Raw genomic sequence first — 14,457 nt, forward strand, 5'->3', positions numbered from 1 at the left:
TTCTAAATTTTCAATAGACTTTCGGTTTTAATATTTTTCAACCCGAGTTTCAATAAAATCATTTTTTATATAAAAATTAAAAGTATTTTTAATATAAAAATATATTAATTCAACAAAAAAACTAAAATTCGAATTATATAAGATTAATTATTTAAAATTATAATTCCTCCATTTCAAACAAATCCTAAACAAAATTTATCAAGCAACTCTATCCAAAAATATATATGGAATCCATTATTCAAATAGAAAGAGTCATTACAAAACTAATTTTAACAAGATTATGCGAAGTGTAGTTTCTTACTGGAAATGAAATAAGCTATTTTAACAAGATTATGCGAAGTGTAGTTTCTTACTGGAAATGAAATAAGCTATGGGATGAATGAAATAAGCTATGGGATGAATATCTGATCGAGGCATTTGAATTCTTCAAATTTCATAGTTCAGCGCAGCAGAGAGAGTAAACTAGAGTGTACTTCAATTTAGTGCCTTATTATGATTGATTGTAAAGTTTTATTTGGGATTTGAAATTGAATGGAGAGGATAATATGAGAGAATTATTTTTGGTGTAGTCTAACGAGGTGGAGGAGTTGCTCGGAAAGTTATGGAAATTCTAGAGAAAATCCGGCAAGGATTTTTGTATATCCAAGTTATAATTGTTAAACTTCAAAATTTTAAGTGTCCTAGACATTTTTGATGGTGCTGAATCTATTTCCACCATCAAAAACACGATTCAAATACTGCCTCTACAAGATTTTTTGAATTTTTTTTGCCCGGATTCTTGCCACGTTTGACCATCGGGCCCACCTCGTTAGACGACTCCATTATTTTTGGGAGACTTTTAAAATTTTTATATATCTTTAAGAAATATATTTGTTTATTAATTAAAAATATTTTATGGTAGAAATGTCTTTTTTTGTAATTAAAAGTTTAAGTTAAAAAGTCATTTTCACTTTTAGTTAAAGTGTGCATATATAATATTTATATTTTTTTTAAATGGAAATAGTTTTTTTAAATGTTTTATTAGTTTATTTAAATTATTATTATGTTAAATATTTTTTATTGTTATAATTATATATTATAATCTATTTATTTTTAAGAAATTTATTTTTACATCAAATTCCTTAATTTGGTAGTGAAATACGATTTCCTTAAATGCAAAGCCTTATTGTGTGTATCTTTAAAATTGGGGATAAAAACTTGCCCTCTAGCTATAGGATCATTATGATTAGCCATATTTTATCCAAACTTTATGGGCTCATTTGAAAAAGAAGATTAGCCTATGGCTTGAGAGCCATAGTAAAAGAGCCAAAGGGAAAGTTTTTTTTAGGAGAGATCACTCAACCATTGACCAACGTGTTACTCTTAGGATCATTTGTTGATCCAGGTGTCTCTAGAAATAGAAATGGCCTTGAAATAGCTCAAAAATCAAAGTCATCGTATGGGAGTGAAACTAGGACCAGTTTGTGGTGCTCATCGCCCTGATTCCAACGGTTTGAACAACACTTAAATCCGAGTTCATATGCTCAAGTTATAGCTGGTCAAAGTTCTGGTCAAACTAGGCCAAGTGGCAATCACTAACGAGGCAACAATTTGGCGAAGAGACAGTGAATAGAAAAATATGGTCGGAAATGATGAATTTGTCGTGTCTTTAATTTTCCTAATAGCCCTTAAAAACTTCCACTAAGTTTTTGTCCAAATATATCATAAAAATAAAATAAAAATAATATATATTGGGTGGCCAGACACCACCCCTCCCAATGGAATTATTTAATATTCTTTCAAATAAGGGTGGGCTGGCCACCCCCAGCTAACCTTCCCAACCCCCGATTGAGCCATGTATATAGGGGTCGGTGGGGTTTGAATTCGCTCGGCCCATGTGGGCTGACCCGCCAATGGGTGACCCCGAATTGTATTCAAATCAAAACAAATGCCACTGAAACCTTTGAACCATATTATATTTAAATAAAATTCCTGAACCATAATGGGGTCCCGCAAGGATTGGACCTTGGGACCACCAATACTGAACGCCTTAACACAACATTGCTAACCAATGGGCCAACGACTCGAACGTTGGTAACTCCGCCACATTTTTCATATAAACCTGAATTTGCCATTCAACCTAACGGTGGAGGGTGGAGCAGAACCAGGAGCGGTCCAGGAGGGTGGAACCCTGAAGAGAGGTATTTTTTGATGTTGAGAAGATTCCTTTAGGGTCGATAAGTGTCAGTGTCAGAAGATGGTCGATTTTATAGTTGTTTGACTCGATTTCACACCACGAATCCAATGATGATGTTTATTTCTGCATATGAGCTTTGTATTTTTCATCCATGACATAAATTGGAGGTAGAAAGGTCATTTATGTAAAGTTTATTTTAATTCATTTGTGTTGCCATTTAATGAAAAAGGCCTCCCCACTTTGAGAAGCGCCTAGAGATATAGCCCACATTGGGTGAATTCTGTAATCAAATTGTTTGTGCGCCTTTGATCTCATGGTTGCTTTATGATTTCCGCTTCTGTTTCATGTGTTAAGTTACTTAGTTAACATGCTCTTTTATATGCAATTATGTATGCATCCTTGAAGTTAAGAGATCTTGATCAAGTTTGCTATCAGAGCAGGTCTTCTTGATTTGAGTTGCATGAGTGAATTCTAACCCAGAACAAACTCCAAAGAGGAGAAGGAAAACTCAAATCATTTGATCCCGAAGTAGGGTGTTCGCCACAAATACAAAACATGGAAAATGAGGAAGCTCGAATGGAGGAAGAGAAAAAATATCGCAAGATCTTCTTCACCATGGAAAACAAAGTTGACAAGTTGTTTGGAGAATATGAGAAGACAATCAAGCCTGAGAAGAAAGACCCAGATGACCATGTATTGGTAAATAATGAAGGTGGAAGAGGAGAGCCTCTTGAACCGCCCTCTCCATCCTCAAGTGAGAGTTTTTCTTCTTCTTATTCTGATCACTCTAACATGCATCATAGGAATACATCTAAGAAGCCATTTTTTAAGCTACATGTAAAGTTTGATTTTCCCACATATAATGGAGAATGTAATGCAGAGAAACTAAACAATTGGATTAAATAGATTGAGGTTTATTTCTAGATTTAGCATATCGAGGAAGATGAATCCAAGATCCAATTATCATCTCTTTGCCTGAGTGGCACCGCTCTCATCTAGTAGGAGATAAAGTTGTAGAAAGGAAGCACAAACTTGGGTAATCTCGTTTCTTCTTGGTCCAATTTTGTTTTTGCATTAAAAGATCAGTTTTATCCTTTGGGTTATCGATCTGATTTAGAATATTAGATTGTTGTGCTAAGATCCTCCTCATATTAGAAACAAAATGCTTTCATTGTGCTTAAGGATTTAGACTGGACAACAACATAAACACGTACAGAACATCATAAAAAACATACTACAGCAAGAACATGATAAAGGAGTTCACCCCTCCTAGGCTATGTCTCCTTTTTCCAGCTTCCAATGGCTTGGGCCTCTCTATTATGCTCAAAAGTGTAAAAATATGTGTTTACAATGCTCAAATGCCTCTGAAACCTACTCCAATGAGTTCAGAATATCCAAAATTGGCCATTTAGCCTCTTTTTGCATCCCATTTGGTGGAAAACTCAAGAATTTATGACCTTTCTTCATTTTCCCAATATTCACTCCACAAATTGCACCATTTCCAGCATGATCCTACAATTTCACTCCAAAAAGCGCCAATTGGGCAAAAATTTCACTGCGCGGTGGCCATAAGCTCTTGGCACCGACAGCTCCATCGCAAATCGCAATCGGCGAGAACCGGCGGGTCTTATGGTTTGTGAATGCGGTGTGGGCAATATGCGATTGTGATAAATAGCGGACCCGACGGAACTATGAACTGAAACACATAATCTTAGCACATCCAAGATCCATCACAAATCGCAATCGACGGAGTCAGAGTGTAACATATATATGGGATTCTGCACTGTGCAATCTGCGATTGTGATTATCCCATCACAAACCGGTATGTTGGGGGCCAATTTCTGTAGTACTTACCTTCTGTGATGTGCGATTGTGATTATCGCATCACACCCTGGCTTGTTCTGGGGTCAATTCTTTAACGATGACCCACCTACGATATGTGATTTGTGAAATGCGAGGCCAATGGCGGCCTATGATCCAGGTGGATATTGGTGGCCACCCGCCAAGTCCACTTGGACCCCCACCATTGTTTCTTTTAGTTGTTCAGTTTCCTTAATTGTAGCACAGTTTACTATTTTTAGCAGTTTTCGAGTCCTGAACTTTCGGATCCGTTTTGAGGACCTAAACGACGTTTTTTGGGAAAACTAGAAGCAACATGGGTCCATGGATTGATTTTTCTCTTCCCAATGTTGTAGTTCTTAGATATATCTTTCTAACGAGATATTGTGCGCGTCAAACGAAGATCGTATGCCAAAGTTACGACCCCGGGAAGTTAATATACCAATTTACCCAAACGGGGCCTATAGTTTGGCGTTTCATCTTCTAGGGTTAGGTTTTTGGATGATTATGGTTTTCCATTGTTTCTCAACAATAAATAGGCCTTCGAGCCTCATTGTAACACAGGTCAGAGGCATGTAGCCGCCACATCTCTTCTCAGAGATAAGCTACCATCGCCCTAGCTAGTTTATTTCCATTTCTGTTTGTAAGCATATTTCAGTATTTTATAGTAATGAAATGAAGTATTATTTCTGTTGCATCTCTATATGTATGGTTATATTTGTAATTTTTTGTGTTCATGTTTAAATCTGGATCAGTGGTATCAAAGCGGTCTGCTCTTTCTCTGTTTTTCTTTGCATGTCCCCAACGAGGTCGGGATATAAGGAGTTAGGGCTTGAACTGGTCGAACCTTTGCAAGACCAACCTCGCAAATCCTGACGGCCTCCCATGGCGAATTAAAAGAAAAATGAGGGGCAGGGGATCCTGTCAAAATCTTGCTCGAAGAGGCCCTCAAGCGACAAAGGGACGCGATGATGGACAACCTTTCCCAGATCCTTCATCGGTTACCCATGGGCAACACATTTACTTCCAGCAGCTACTCTGGAAGCGCCACACCCTTTAAGGTACAAGTTAACTTTGATATTCCCATATTTGAGGGTCAGATAGATGCAAACGTCATAGATAAATGGTTAAATCTGCTATAAGGGTATTTTTTTGTTCATGATTTTTCCGGCCGAGAAAAGATTACTTTCGCTCTACCCAAAGCCGCCCCCACGTTAAGGACTAGTGGTAAACCTACTGCGAGAAGAAGGATGAAAATATGGCCTCACTATTTTCAGTCGCACCCACTTGGAATTCATTCCGGACTGTCATCAATGATTAGTACTACCCTGTCAGAAGCTATGAGGATCAATACATAAAGTGGACCACGCTATGGCAGGGAAGGGACCAAGACATGCTGGAGTTTACCAATATTTTCCATACCCTTTGCACAAAGTTGGGTATCAAGGATTCATAGCAACATTTGGTACTCAAATACCGTGGCTGCCTGCACAGGTACATCCAGGAAGAAATAGAATTCCTGAACATCTCCTCGCTCAGCAAGCCATACCGATATGCGGTCAAGATCGAGTAAAAGTTTAAACAAGAGAAGCAAGACTTTGGATCTACGAATCTGAAGCAAGGGAAAGGTGCCCCCAAACCACAAAATAAAGGATAAAGCCAAGGTAGGGCAGCCCAAGCCAACATGCCAAAGTTGCAAGCAAATAATAGCGTCACGAAGCCAAAAAAGGACACAAGAAAGTGGTGTGAGTTCCATAAGAGCTCCACTCACAACACAAGTGAGTGTCGAGCCAAGCAGTCACTGGTAGTCGAGCTAAAGGTTTCAGAATCAGATGCATGTTTCGACTCTGAGTCAGAACCCGATAAGGGGAATGACAAACGGAAGCAGATTATTGATGCATAGCCCAATGCCACCGTTGCCACCACGAAGATCCAGAAGGAGGAACTCAAAGATCCAAAGGAGGAGGAGAGTCTCTTTCACTCCCAGATGTGGGTAAAGGGCTCCCTGGTATAGTTCATTGTCGACAGTGGGAGCCAAAAGAACCTCATTTTGGTAGAGGTCATGAAGCGGTTGGGCTTACCGACCACAGCACATACACAACCATACACCATCGGATGGCTTCACCAAGGACGGGATCTTCGCGTGAGCCAGCAGTGTCGCCTTCCATACAACATCAAGCCCTTCACGGATGAGGTATTGTGTGACATTGCTCCCCTTGATGTTTGTGATGTATTATTAGGACAACCATAGTTGTGAAAGTGACATGCTGTGTATGAATCAAGGCGTCATGTTGTTATTGTTACTTTGGAAAGTATGTTGTACAGGATACCGGAGGTAGCGCCACCTACTACTATCTCTTTGGTTACTACAAAACAATGCAGTAAGCTCATTTCCAAAATCAAGAAATTTGTTTTCCTGATGATACACCCTCAAGGAAAGAAGAAGAAGGTGGCCACGACCTCCAGAAAGGGCCCCTTCGCACGATAACTACAGATGGACAAGGTCATGGAGGAGTACGAGGACATCTTCACCACCCCCGCAGGGGTTCCTCTGCACTGTCAGGTCAAGCACTCCATCAATCTAATGCCAGGTGCATCGTTGCCCAATGGACCAATATATCGGTGCCCCATTCTGCAGAATAATGAAATCAAGAGGCAGATTCAGGAGTTGTTGTAGAAAGGTCACATCCGTCCGAGTTCATCGCCTTGTGGGAGCCCAATCATGTTGCTACAGAAGAAGGATGGGACTTGGAGACTCTATATTGACTATCAGGCCCTGAACAAGATCATTGTCTGTAATAGGTACCCAATCCCACGGAATGATGACCTCCTGGAGCAACTGAAGGGGGGAAATATTTCAGCAAGATCGATTTGATTTCAAGATATCACCAGGTACCAATCAAACCCTTCGATGTGTGTAAGACTGCCTTCAAAGCCAAGGAGGGCCTTTTTGAATGGTTGGTTATGCCTTTCAGATTGACAAATTCTCCTGCAACCTTCATTAGGATAATGGATGACATCTTGTGGCCATTTACCAACTCATTTGTAGTGGTATATGATGAGCCCCAAAAACGGATAATTATATGGGCTCATTTAACCTCCTAATTCGACTTAATCCACCATTCTCATTATTTTATTGCATGTTTTTATTATATTTATGCTAATAGAGTGAATTAGGTTAGTCATTATGCCAACAAGTCTAATGTGTTCTTTATGTAGTCTTTTTGGTCAATTTGGAGACAAAATCAAAGGTTTTAATGAGCACTTGGCAGCCAAATTCGTGGGAGAACAAGGGAGAGGATTTGTAGGAAGGTATCCCCTTCATTTATGGGCCCTTACCTCAAATTCTCCACCATCAGCTCGGAGTTCAAGGGCCACCAAATCAATTATCACAAGGGCAGCCGAGCAAGTGCTAGTAAAAGTGTTGTTAACTACAAGTTTTGGGCAGCCGAGTTCCTAAAGTTTAGGAGGGTTGTTGGGGTCCTCAATTTGTATAAATAAGAAGGCTTAGGGCCTCATTTTGGGGTTAGCCAGTAGTTAGTCACTTTGTAGGCAGAAGTTAGCTAGTTTGTAGTTCGATTTTAGTCAGTAGATTAGCTTTGCATTTCAGCACATTTTTAAGCTTTCCCTTGTGGACGGTTTTTTATGTAACTCTTCTTTTCTTGCTCAATAAAGACAAATCCAGCTTTGCACCAGCTCTAAATCTCTCTTAAGAGGCTGTAGCTCTTGGGGTTGGTCCCATCTCAAATGCCCAATACCTCCTTTATTTACTTTCATGTGTCTTTGCTGCATTCTTAGACTAAAAGCTGCTATTTTAGAATTAAATCTTGCTTTATTATTTAGATTGCTTTTGATGGTTAAAGTAGCTTTTCATATTCAGATTTAGTTGGTAGGATAATAATAGGAAAAAGGCTCCAAAAAAGGGTCAACAAACACTTTTGGTTTCACCTCTTCCTTATTGGATCAGGGACTGGAATTGAAGTAACCGTGTTGTCCCAAACAAAAACACTAGTTTGCCTTACCATGCAATCCTTAGTGTACTGTTTTAATTTGCAGAAGTTGGTTATGTGTTCAGATCTCTGAAATGTTTCATTGCATAGTTGATATACATGGTTCTCTTCCAAATAAAGCAGCTGTTCATTCACTTTATTGTTAGTTAGATTAGATTAGCTAGGACTTTGATTACTTGCAAGACTTTGTTGATTCAGTTGAATGTATATGGTGCAAAGCATCTCTACCACTCTTTCATCCACCTAAGCTTCATCAGATCCATCTGCTCCATCTCCTAGCTAGGTTCCTCGTCTCACATCTTTCCTCTTGTCCACGTAACCCTACCTTTTTGTGCAATCATTGTTTCGGCCTTTTTCGAGCCAATTTAGCCATCTACACCTCACCACTCCATCCACCAGTCCTTGGGCCACTTCAGACCCCTATCCTACCTCCATATCCATTCATGCATCTTCCCTCACTCACCCATCCTCCAAAATCCAATTTTTAAACATCCTGTAGAAATTTCTGAACATCCTGTAGAAATTCCTGAACATCCTGTAGAACCCCTGCAGACTTCCTGTAGAAGCTCACAAATGAGGTTTCTTGATAGCCAAACTTTGTGAAACTCTCTGGAAGGGTGTTAGGGGCTCCTTAGACCCTCTTTGAACCTTCGCGACCTCTTCCAAGCATTTCTCCTCCTTGATCCACCCCTGCACAGTCAAAGAACAGTGAAAGCATATGCATGATGAAACTGACGACTTAATCAAAAATACAAAAATATGTTTTCTTCAGATAGAGGTAGTCTAGACACATGTATTTTACCTTCATAGAAGTAATGGCATCTCTTTCAGTAGCTTGCATTCTCTCCTTTGCATCAGTAGGACTAGCTGGTAGAATTAGGGTTTGTTAGGGTTTGCGTTTTCCTTCAGTTTTTCAATCTCTTTTCCCAAATAGATTACCTTCCTTTGAGTTAGCTTTCATCCATCAATTAAAAAGATTCTTCTAAGAGCTCATAGAAGTTGGCTTAAGCTCCTAGTGGACTTGTGCCAGCTGACCAAGTGACAGCTGCGACAAGAGCTAGTACTTGTGCATACAGCACCGTCGCTTCCAAGTTTGTTACGAACTACCGGGTTGATAAAATTAAAGAAGGGAGCTCCAGGAGTTGCAGCATTATTACTGCAATACTGGGCTCACCACTCTTTTTGGCACCGTTGCCGGGGAAGCGCCAGAGTATTGGTGATTGCTGCTTTTCTTCTATTTTCTACTACAACCTTCTGCTAAGTAGTTTATTTCATTTCCATTCTGCAATTTCATTTTCGCAAAAGTAGATTAGACATTTCCTGATTTCATATATTAGCATTTCAATTCCACAATTTCAATTCTGCAAGCGTAGACTAGCATTTCATTCCTGCAATTTCATTTGAGAAAAATAGATTAGTCATTTCCTTCTTTCATTTCAATTCTACATTTTCATTTCAGCAATATAGTTAGTTGCAGTTCAATCTATTTTAGTTTTGCAGGTACAAGAAGAAAAAAAAAAAAAAAAAAACAAAAATCAACCAAAAAGATTTCATTTCATGCCTTGTAGGAGTAGAGATAATTCAGAAAAATGATTGCACAACACCCCCATTGCTTCACACAGCCAACCTTCTCTCTTCTTCGATGGCTGTGATTAAAGAACCCTTAGGTGGACAGTAAGACATATCTGAAGAACCTCAAGGGAAGAAGAAGAAGAAACCATTCCTCTGGAGCGAATGGCTACAAGCAGAAATGTTGGGAGCAGTACCTTATCCAAAAATGAATTTGAAAATATGATGGAAGATTTCAAGAGCGAGGTAAGACAGTTTCTTGCCATGCAACTGGATACCTTGCGGATCCAAAAGAAGCAAGAGGAAGCCAAGATGGCTTTGGTCATCTTTTGTCCTAGGTGCACTAGAAATCATCCTAGGAACGAATGTCCAATGCACTCCCTAGAAGTGTGTTTCATCTGTGAAGGATACCATCCTACGAATCAGTGCCCTTCCTTGCCTGGACTTAAAGCTGCATATCAGAGAGCCAAAGGAGCCACTGAATCACTCTATTATATGAACCAAAGGAGGCCACATGGACCTAGATCTTACCAGAAGGAACTGCAAGGGACATCCGAGACCTATTATGACCCCTATCAAGCCACTTTCATGCCTTCTTGGGGTCCCCCTGCTCATCCTTCCTGGTTCACACCTCCTCCTTGTTCCTTCACAGATCCATATTATGCCCAACTAGTTGCTCATTCATTTCACTCTTATGCTCAGCCACAGCCTCTGTGGAATGCACCTCATCAGGGGTGGAGACCCCAATAAAACTCTCCTCCCGCTCATTTTCCTCCACCACCTGCCCAACTACAAACCCATCCACATCCATCTCAAATATACACCCCCACTCAGCTACCCGTACCACCATTCCCAAAACCATACAATGGAGTAGCTCAATCCAATGACAATGCTGAGGCACAACATGTCCAAATGACTCCTCTTGAGCTCGATGATCTTCACCATAGCTCAGAAAGAGTATTGCAAAGTAGAGATTATATTGACAACATTGATGGACCAAAGGCAAAAGAAGATTCAAAAGAAAGGATCAAAGAACCATGGGCTGCTCTTGATGAAGAGAAGAGATCAGAATCAGAGATCAAGAAAGCTCCCTCATGGTTACCATCAAATCTTCCATGTATTCAAGAGAAAGATCAGCAAAAAGAGGAAGATGAGAAAGTCATGGTAGAAGGTGACATGAAACATGATCCAGATCAGCAAAAGGACCAAGGATATCAGAGCTATATTGAAATATGGTTTCAAATGGTCACTAAGTTGCAACAGTACTCTCTTCTTCAGCTATGTTTGATCCCTTCAAAGTCAAATCATTTTGTCTCTGAAATCCGGTTAGTTGTCAAAGCATGCATTTCAAGCCTCCACATCATCTTGTATCTAATCTCAATGTGCACATGGCTCCATTGGAAGTATTCTTATACTTGAAAAGAATTTTGTTTTCAAGTAGGGTAGGGTAGAAAAAAAAATGGAAATAAGATGAAAATAAAAATCTAAGGTGAAAACCTCCTCAGAGGCGCCTTAGATTGGCTCATTGATTGAAAACCTCCATGAGGTGGTCAATGGTTTGGGAAGAAGAGAAAATAAAAAGGGAATAAGATCCCTGGGTGAAAACCTCCCTTGGAGGCGCCCAAGGCAGGCAATTAGGGTGAAAACCTCCATGAGACGCCCTAGTTGTTTTTCAAGAAAAAAAGAGAAAAGGAAAAGAAAAATAAAGCTAATTTCCATTTAATATTTGCAGGTTGCAAGAAGGACATTGCAGGTCAGGAGGATCGCTCAAAAAAAAGAGAAAGGAAGTTTTGTGCCTTCTACAGGAAGTTTTGTGTCTTCTACAGGAAGTTTTGTGTCTTCTACAGGAAGTTCTGTGTCTTCTACAGGAAGCCTACAAACGAGCCAAAATTGATCTCTGAAGAGGACCTGAAGGCCGAGAATGTCCATGAGGCCTGCAAGAATCCATGTTTCCATCCCTCACCCTTCTCCATCATTTTTTCCATCTCATTGTGCTTCTTTCCTCAAAACTGTGTGTTCTACAGGAAGTTCTTGTAGAAATTACAGGATTTCTACAGGAAGCTAGAAACGGATTTGAAAAAGGTATTTTGGCAAACATGAGAGCTTCCTCAAGGGGTCAAAAGTCCTCCTGCAATCTTCAAACTCCTCCTCCATCATCTCCATGCCTGCATCACAGCCCAAGCTCAGTTTTTCTTTCCATGCAAAAACTTGCAGAATGCTTTGAAGAAAAAATACATAGAACAGAATTTGTTTTCTCCCTAGCTTGAAAACCGTGAATCCATTTGAAAAACTGTTACAGGGGGAGTTGTATAGGGACGATGGCAACATTCCTGAGCAATTTCATCCAATTCCGATGCACGGTTTCCAAGAAATCCGCCTCCATCACCGTCAGCCATTTTTGCATTTTCTCCATATTCGTGCATCCATTTCAAAACCTGTTTCATGGGGAGATGCATATGGGTGATAGTCACCTACCCAAGAAGTTTCAGCCGATTCCGATGCACGGTTTCCGAGAAATTGATCTCTGAAATATTCAGCCATTTTCTGTTTTTATCGAAATCTATGCATCCATTGATCACAATTTTGCTATGGGAGGTGCATAATGATGATAGGAACATGCTCAGCAAGTTTCAGATCGATCCGATCTATCGTTTGGGAGCGATGGCAAAAACAAGTTTCGGCCCTGTGAAAATTCAGCAGCAACAGCTTGAGGGTGCAGATCTGAACGTGAAGCCAGCTCCTACAGCACGGATCCGGCCAGAGCATACCTACAAAAGAAAAAATAGCCATGAATCAGCCACCAAGCCATCATGCAACCACATAAGCCAGTGCATGCAGCAAATGAAAGGCCACAGCACCTCACAGCAACCATTCGACTTGCAGGTATGTTTCTAAACCAACTCCTCTATTTGCATCAATATGATCCGAAAGTGCATAACGAATGAAGTGGTGGGATTAAGCCGATAGTTCTTTGTACAATTCTCTAGCAATCAGCCAGGAATCATGCAGCGTACGTGTTAGACACTTCACATGAAATGAAAAAAAGCAGATAGTGTTGGTCGTTTAAACTCTAGTGCAACTGATTAACAAGAAGAGAACAGATAGTTCATCATAGCACTACATTCTACATGTGGCCACGTACACCTGGCCACCTCACTCCTTCACCACAAGTCACACAGCAATTAAAGAACGCTCGGCTAAAACTCACAAACTGTTGTTCATTTGCACTTGCCACATCCTCAACTGAAATTTGCACAAAATGATTAACTAGTCATCCTCCACCAGTTTCTCTACCTGTCTTCGAGATTCTGTTGCATATCAGGCTCGCTCAGAGGCACAGGGGCGCTCTACAATCATTTCTACAGGAAGTCTTCTACAGGAAACACAGAAAACAGCCATGCAGAAAGAAAACCTAGGATTTTCAGCGAAGTTCAAGCCCAAAATGAGGTAGGATTAGGGAAACTTCTTTGTGCATGATTTGTTGGTGCAAAATGGTGAATTGAACACGACATTAAATTGAAAATGAGAGTAAAAAGTTTGCCTGTGCATTGAGAATAGTGGAAGTCTGCCTGCATGATTCAGTGAGTTTACCCATTCTTTTCTTCTGCGTCCGAAATCTCTTCATCAGTTTTAAAAATAAAAAGAAGAAAATAAAAAATTCCCTTGCAAAGAAGACATGCAGCAGTAGAGACCGACCTGTGTGTGTGGAAAAACCTGAATTTACATATCTATCAATGTGTTGGAAAAAATCAATGTCCTTATGCTCTACTATGTAAAAAATTTCTTTCATAAACAGACAGACCAATTCTAGGTGATAGCAGTTTTAACACAAGGGAATTACTGTCATTTGATGTTGTAAGGAGCATGAAGAATTCCTTATTTGGTCCCAGAAAAAGAAGAAAATTCAGCTATCCTCTGTCGCAGTGAAATGACTGTTCCCATGAACAATTTTCCTTTTTTTGGTTAAAACACAAACTCAACACCATGCCAACTGAAGAAATTGAGAAGAACATTGATGAGGGAGCACAAGACATTCAAGCAGAGGGAAAAACAAAGGAAGAACAGAAGGAAAAAGAGGAATTTGACATGACCGTTGAGCATGAGACAGAAAAGGAGACAACAGCAAAAACAGAGAGGGCGAAAAAGGAAAAAAGGTTGGAAAAAAAGGCCAAGAAAACCCAAATGGGAGTTGGCATAACCAAGGAAACCACACCACAATTAAAAGGCAAGACACCCCCAGCCAAGCTAACCGAAACAATGAAGACAGTTTCTACAAGAAGCCAAAAAGCAGTTTCTACAGGAAGACAGAAAACAGTCAGCACAGGACTTTCTACAGGAAGTCTAGAAACAGAGGAACAAAAAGGGAAAATCGCCTGAGATTTTGGCCAGGGAGGCAGCATCCATGCTTGCCACCATTAGCACACCTCCAAGACCAAAAAGTAAGGGAAAGAGGCAAAGCTTCATGTACTTTAAAGTGAAAAAGGAGCACACAGATAAAAGTGGGCAGACCCAAACCACAATCAAAGGAGCAAATTATCATTAAGGACACAAAAGCTAAACAAAAGGAGGAGCCTCCTTCAAATATATGCATCAGCTATGAACGGGGAAGCCTGAAGACATCCACCTAGAGAGAAAGAATGAAAATTTTGGACACAAAGGCCTCTCTACAGGATGCTGAGACAGTTCTACAGGAAGCTGAGAATTCTCTAGGAAAAGGAGCACAGGTAGTGGGAAGAAGCAGAGAGAAAAGCATGGTTTCATGACCAAGAAGAGGACATCACTTCAGAAGCTTGGCATGATAGGGAGGCCACCAGGGCCATCAAAGATGAGGAGATAGATCAGTTGCTCAGAGGATGAGCAACA

Source organism: Pinus tabuliformis, chromosome 3_1, assembly GCF_031772625.1.
Source record: "Pinus tabuliformis cultivar Carrire ecotype Pingquan chromosome 3_1, CPIR1, whole genome shotgun sequence".
Lineage (NCBI taxonomy): Eukaryota > Viridiplantae > Streptophyta > Pinopsida > Pinales > Pinaceae > Pinus > Pinus tabuliformis.